General features: G+C 52.0%; 1 non-coding gene across 1 annotated transcript; it reads right to left on the bottom strand.

Moving 5' to 3' along the window:
- Positions 1 to 144: 144 nt before the first annotated feature.
- On the bottom strand, positions 145 to 2054 carry LOC124589204. Its single transcript, XR_006976005.1, has one exon. It is a non-coding gene; the product is annotated as a small subunit ribosomal RNA (ribosomal RNA).
- Between the last annotated feature and the right edge of the window lie 3828 nt (positions 2055 to 5882).

Here is a 5882-nt window from a genome sequence, read left to right as displayed (position 1 = left end):
GCTTCAGCGCTCGTACCACACAACATTGGCGTTAGTTTTGAGAAGCACGCGTGGTTCCGCACGCGGCGCACGGCTACTGCGAGCCGTACAGGTAGCGTGTTGCGCGACACGACACGCACATCGAACGACATGCAGTCTAGTCGGTAATGATCCTTCCGCAGGTTCACCTACGGAAACCTTGTTACGACTTTTACTTCCTCTAAATGATCAAGTTTGGTCATCTTTCCGGTAGCATCGGCAACGACAGAGTCAATGCCGCGTACCAGTCCGAAGACCTCACTAAATCATTCAATCGGTAGTAGCGACGGGCGGTGTGTACAAAGGGCAGGGACGTAATCAACGCGAGCTTATGACTCGCGCTTACTGGGAATTCCTCGTTCATGGGGAACAATTGCAAGCCCCAATCCCTAGCACGAAGGAGGTTCAGCGGGTTACCCCGACCTTTCGGCCTAGGAAGACACGCTGATTCCTTCAGTGTAGCGCGCGTGCGGCCCAGAACATCTAAGGGCATCACAGACCTGTTATTGCTCAATCTCGTGCGGCTAGAAGCCGCCTGTCCCTCTAAGAAGAAAAGTAATCGCTGACAGCACGAAGGATGTCACGCGACTAGTTAGCAGGCTAGAGTCTCGTTCGTTATCGGAATTAACCAGACAAATCGCTCCACCAACTAAGAACGGCCATGCACCACCACCCACCGAATCAAGAAAGAGCTATCAATCTGTCAATCCTTCCGGTGTCCGGGCCTGGTGAGGTTTCCCGTGTTGAGTCAAATTAAGCCGCAGGCTCCACTCCTGGTGGTGCCCTTCCGTCAATTCCTTTAAGTTTCAGCTTTGCAACCATACTTCCCCCGGAACCCAAAAGCTTTGGTTTCCCGGAGGCTGCCCGCCGAGTCATCGGAGGAACTGCGGCGGATCGCTGGCTGGCATCGTTTATGGTTAGAACTAGGGCGGTATCTGATCGCCTTCGAACCTCTAACTTTCGTTCTTGATTAATGAAAACATACTTGGCAAATGCTTTCGCTTCTGTTCGTCTTGCGACGATCCAAGAATTTCACCTCTAACGTCGCAATACGAATGCCCCGCCTGTCCCTATTAATCATTACCTCGGGTTCCGAAAACCAACAAAATAGAACCGAGGTCCTATTCCATTATTCCATGCACACAGTATTCAGGCGGGCTTGCCTGCTTTAAGCACTCTAATTTGTTCAAAGTAAACGTGCCGGCCCACCGAGACACTCACTCAAGAGCACCCTGGTAGGATTGCAACGGGGTCCGCCTCGGGACGCACGAGCACGCACGAGGCGCGTCGCACGCCTTCGGCTCGCCCCACCGGCAGGACGTCCCACGATACATGCCAGTTAAACACCGACGGGCGGTGAACCAACAGCGTGGGACACAAATCCAACTACGAGCTTTTTAACCGCAACAACTTTAATATACGCTATTGGAGCTGGAATTACCGCGGCTGCTGGCACCAGACTTGCCCTCCAATAGATACTCGTTAAAGGATTTAAAGTGTACTCATTCCGATTACGGGGGCCTCGGATGAGTCCCGTATCGTTATTTTTCGTCACTACCTCCCCGTGCCGGGAGTGGGTAATTTGCGCGCCTGCTGCCTTCCTTGGATGTGGTAGCCGTTTCTCAGGCTCCCTCTCCGGAATCGAACCCTGATTCCCCGTTACCCGTTACAACCATGGTAGGCGCAGAACCTACCATCGACAGTTGATAAGGCAGACATTTGAAAGATGCGTCGCCGGTACGAGGACCGTGCGATCAGCCCAAAGTTATTCAGAGTCACCAAGGCAAACGGACGGACGAGCCGACCGATTGGTTTTGATCTAATAAAAGCGTCCCTTCCATCTCTGGTCGGGACTCTGTTTGCATGTATTAGCTCTAGAATTACCACAGTTATCCAAGTAACGTGGGTACGATCTAAGGAACCATAACTGATTTAATGAGCCATTCGCGGTTTCACCCTTAATGCGGCTTGTACTGAGACATGCATGGCTTAATCTTTGAGACAAGCATATGACTACTGGCAGGATCAACCAGGGAGCTGCGTCAACTAGAGCTGAGCAGCCGGCCGCCCGGGAGTGTGTCCCGGGGGCCCGCGCGAACACGCAAGCGTCCGCTCAATTATTCTGCAAACAGGAGGAGGCTGAGCTCCCCTGCACAATACACCTCGAAACCCTCTCAGGTCCCGGCGGCGCGCAGCGCCGTCCTAAGTACTTGGTCGGGTTCGAGAGAGGCGCAATCGCCCGGAGTTTGGCGAGTAGACGCTTTAGGTGCGACCACCCGTGCTCCCAACTGAGCTTGCCGCTGCCGACAGAGGCCCGGGAGCGTGCTGTCGTGGCATTGCCGGCGGGAGACAACACGCGCCACTACGGTGACCGGCAGCTCCAACGCCAGCGCCACAGAAGGACAAAAGCCCCACTTGGGTGCCGAAGCGAACTCTCCCAGCACAGCGCACGCGCCAACACGTCCGCACAGCTGCGATACAAACCACCTGCGAGAACCGCAGAGGCGACCGAGCAGCAGACGGCGTCGCGGCGCCGAGCGCCGGGCGGCGGCGCATCCTCAGCGCACACAGTCCTCAATCGGACCAGCACACTGCAGATGTCCACCGCGCTTCGCACCGGGCCCGCGAGGACCTACTTTGGCCGCACGGCGCCGCGTGCAGGGTGCGCCGGCGCGCAGCTGCGCCGCCTGCCGCCTCCGTCGGCCGGCGCGCCTGCCACTGGCCGCCCCCACCAGCCGGCTGTAGCGCGTGCGCCCACGCACCGCGCGGCCAGCACGCCGGGAGGCCCCCCCTCACCGGCCGGGGACGGTCCCACCCAGCCACCGCCGCGTATCGCTTCACACCCAGATGCCATTCACGTTCGTGGGCATGGTGGGTATCGCTGGAACAACCGGTTGGTAGCTCAACCGATCGTCGCCATCACTGATTCACCTCTAGCGAGAACAACCGCACCACAACGGTTTACCAGTTGTTCATTTGCATAACGTCACCAGCAAACGTAGGCGTCCATCGCCATTTGCAAATTCAACGATTGTTGCATGCCTGTGTCAGGTGTCACGACACACTATGTCTGCCCACATACACGCAACAACATGTGCACGCTTCGCGAACACGTGGAAGGTGGCCCCCGTACGTATGCGATGTCCATTGCGCGAACGACTGTCAACCGGCCTCTGTCGCATGTCGCAGATGTGGAACGCAGTGCACCATGCTATCACGGTGTGTGAGAAGAGACGACTACGTCTGACAACACGCGCCACTACATCAACAGACGGCTCATGCTGATCGCCATCCAGGGCATACCACACTGCAATCCAGCTCTTATAGGGAGACGACACGTAGCTGAGTGCACAACATTTGGACCGCATGGTTCGCCGTTGTTGGCGCAGTCGTTGTACGGTCACATGTACCACGATGTATCATTCAGTACATGAGGACCAATGTGCAGTACAGTGTGTGATTTGGACGTACAACATCAGCGGACAGTTGACACAGGCCGTACCACAGCGTAGGCTAAGTGCTTCGCACATGCGAATGCCAATGAACAACTGCAAATGCCAATGAACAACTGCAAAGGGCATTGAGCATGTACGTCCTGCTGCCATCCACATTACAGTGTATAGCTGCAAGGTGTTTAACATGAAGCGATACACTGGGGACCGGGCAGTGCGAGTAGCAAACTATATTGCGGGGGTTGCAGTTAGGCAACACTACACTAATTTAACGCGTCGTATGACAATTACAGAGCAGGTTAAGGCCCAACGTGTGTTGGGTTAAGGCCCAACGTGTGTTGGGTTAAGGCCCAACGTGTGTTGGGTTAAGGCCCAACGTGTGTTGGGTTAAGGCCCAACGTGTGTTGGGTTAAGGCCCAACGTGTGTTGGGTTAAGGCCCAACGTGTGTTGGGTTAAGGCCCAACGTGTGTTGGGTTAAGGCCCAACGTGTGTTGGGTTAAGGCCCAACGTGTGTTGGGTTAAGGCCCAACGTGTGTTGGGTTAAGGCCCAACGTGTGTTGGGTTACGTTAAGGGGCAATGTGGGTTACGTTAAGGGGCAATGTGGGTTACGTTAAGGGGCAATGTGGGTTACGTTACGGCGCAATATAGGTTACGTTACGGCGCAATATAGGTTACGTTAAGGCGCAATATCGGTTACGTTAAGGCGCAATACAGGTTACGTTAAGGCGCAATACAGGTTACGTTAAGGCGCAATACAGGTTACGTTAAGGCGCAATACAGGTTACGTTAAGGCGCAATACAGGTTACGTTAAGGCGCAATACAGGTTACGTTAAGGCGCAATACAGGTTACGTTAAGGCGCAATACAGGTTACGTTAAGGCGCAATGCAGGTTACGTTAAGGCGCAATGCAGGTTACGTTAAGGCGCAATACAGGTTACGTTAAGGCGCAATACAGGTTACGTTAAGGCGCAATACAGGTTACGTTAAGGCGCAATACAGGTTACGTTAAGGCGCAATACAGGTTACGTTAAGGCGCAATACAGGTTACGTTAAGGCGCAATACAGGTTACGTTAAGGCGCAATACAGGTTACGTTAAGGCGCAATACAGGTTACGTTAAGGCGCAATACAGGTTACGTTAAGGCGCAATACAGGTTACGTTAAGGCGCAATACAGGTTACGTTAAGGCGCAATACAGGTTACGTTAAGGCGCAATACAGGTTACGTTAAGGCGCAATACAGGTTACGTTAAGGCGCAATACAGGTTACGTTAAGGCGCAATACAGGTTACGTTAAGGCGCAATACAGGTTACGTTAAGGCGCAATACAGGTTACGTTAAGGCGCAATACAGGTTAGGTTAAGGCGCAATACAGGTTAGGTTAAGGCGCAATACAGGTTAGGTTAAGGTACGACATAGGTTAGGTTAAGGTACGACATAGGTTAGGTTAAGGTACGACATAGGTTAGGTTAAGGTACGACATAGGTTAGGTTAAGGTACGACATAGGTTAGGTTAAGGTACGACATAGGTTAGGTTAAGGTACGACATAGGTTAGGTTAAGGTACGACATAGGTTAGGTTAAGGTACGACATAGGTTAGGTTAAGGTACGACATAGGTTAGGTTAAGGTACGACATAGGTTAGGTTAAGGTACGACATAGGTTAGGTTAAGGTACGACATAGGTTAGGTTAAGGTACGACATAGGTTAGGTTAAGGTACGACATAGGTTAGGTTAAGGTACGACATAGGTTAGGTTAAGGTACGACATAGGTTAGGTTAAGGTACGACATAGGTTAGGTTAAGGTACGACATAGGTTAGGTTAAGGTACGACATAGGTTAGGTTAAGGTACGACATAGGTTAGGTTAAGGTACGACATAGGTTAGGTTAAGGTACGACATAGGTTAGGTTAAGGTACGACATAGGTTAGGTTAAGGTACGACATAGGTTAGGTTAAGGTACGACATAGGTTAGGTTAAGGTACGACATAGGTTAGGTTAAGGTACGACATAGGTTAGGTTAAGGTACGACATAGGTTAGGTTAAGGTACGACATAGGTTAGGTTAAGGTACGACATAGGTTAGGTTAAGGTACGACATAGGTTAGGTTAAGGTACGACATAGGTTAGGTTACGGTACGACATAGGTTAGGTTACGGTACGACATAGGTTAGGTTACGGTACGACATAGGTTAGGTTACGGTACGACATAGGTTAGGTTACGGTACGACATAGGTTAGGTTACGGTACGACATAGGTTAGGTTACGGTACGACATAGGTTAGGTTACGGTACGACATAGGTTAGGTTACGGTACGACATAGGTTAGGTTACGGTACGACATAGGTTAGGTTACGGTACGATATAGGTTAGGTTAAGGTACACATTGTTGTAAGGAAAGGTTTAATGGGGGG

This window comes from Schistocerca americana, unplaced genomic scaffold, assembly GCF_021461395.2.
Source record: "Schistocerca americana isolate TAMUIC-IGC-003095 unplaced genomic scaffold, iqSchAmer2.1 HiC_scaffold_690, whole genome shotgun sequence".
Taxonomy (NCBI): Eukaryota; Metazoa; Arthropoda; class Insecta; order Orthoptera; family Acrididae; genus Schistocerca; species Schistocerca americana.
The sequence above is the reverse complement of the archived record's forward strand: the minus strand, read 5'-3'. Positions and strand labels throughout refer to the sequence as shown.